Genomic DNA, 994 nt, shown 5'->3' on the forward strand with positions numbered 1-994 from the left:
CTGTTAGTATTGTCGATTTTTCCTTCTCTCCTTAAATATTTTGGGCCATAAGTTCATTTTAACCTGTTCAAAATGAATAAAAATAAATAAACTAATGGAGTACTTTCACTATACTTCTTTCAAAAAATTCTAATAATCATAACTGAGTAAAAGTAATATATTATAAGGTTTGTTTATATTGTTATTATTGTTGTTTGACAGAATTATTAGCAACGTTTGCAGACAAAAACCAGTAATATCTGGGGTCAGGAGTTTCTGCATGTGTTAACTGTGGGCTGGAAGCTAAAATGTTTGAGAAAACACTGATGTAGATCATTAATCAGCACACCTGCTCTACATTTTGTGATTATTTCCCTCTGTCTTCTGCATACTTCTGTTGTCATTGTGTTGCTCGATCACATCTTTTGTTTTGAACAGTCAGCGTTTCAGTTTGAGTTATTTTTAGATTTTACATTGTTATTGTAACCTGAACCTTCCCATCATTTGATTTAGAATAAAAAAGAGTTCCATCAAAGCGTTATCTGAAAACTGATCAGATTTGGATCTTGGTGACAACTTTTTCTGCTTTTCTTTCTGTTTAGCCTCTTGAATATTTCAGTCTGGAATATAAAATGATAGATCTCTTTGATTAGAAACTTCCCTGACAGTCACCAGAGAGTGCGCGGACTGTAAAAGACACTAATWTGGCCAATAAGAGCTACACATCAGCACTTCTGTCGACAAGTGCAGATAAATACAGTGGATTTACATCTAACACTTGATGCCCCCCGGACACAAAGTGCTGCCATTGAGTCACTGCTGATGAATCTTATCAGCGGCTTGTTAAAGCAACAGGCTTCCTTCTGCGACTCAGCCGACAAAACCTCCTACTGTCCCCGGGGCCCGCTGCTTTCTGCCCCGCAGAGAAAAGACGCACAATTAGCCTTTGTGCTCATTATGTTGGAGCCATCTTCCCATTGCGCTGTGGGGTCCATTCCAACGCTGAACTGGGCCC

Source organism: Austrofundulus limnaeus, unplaced genomic scaffold, assembly GCF_001266775.1.
Source record: "Austrofundulus limnaeus strain Quisiro unplaced genomic scaffold, Austrofundulus_limnaeus-1.0 Scaffold8, whole genome shotgun sequence".
Lineage (NCBI taxonomy): Eukaryota > Metazoa > Chordata > Actinopteri > Cyprinodontiformes > Rivulidae > Austrofundulus > Austrofundulus limnaeus.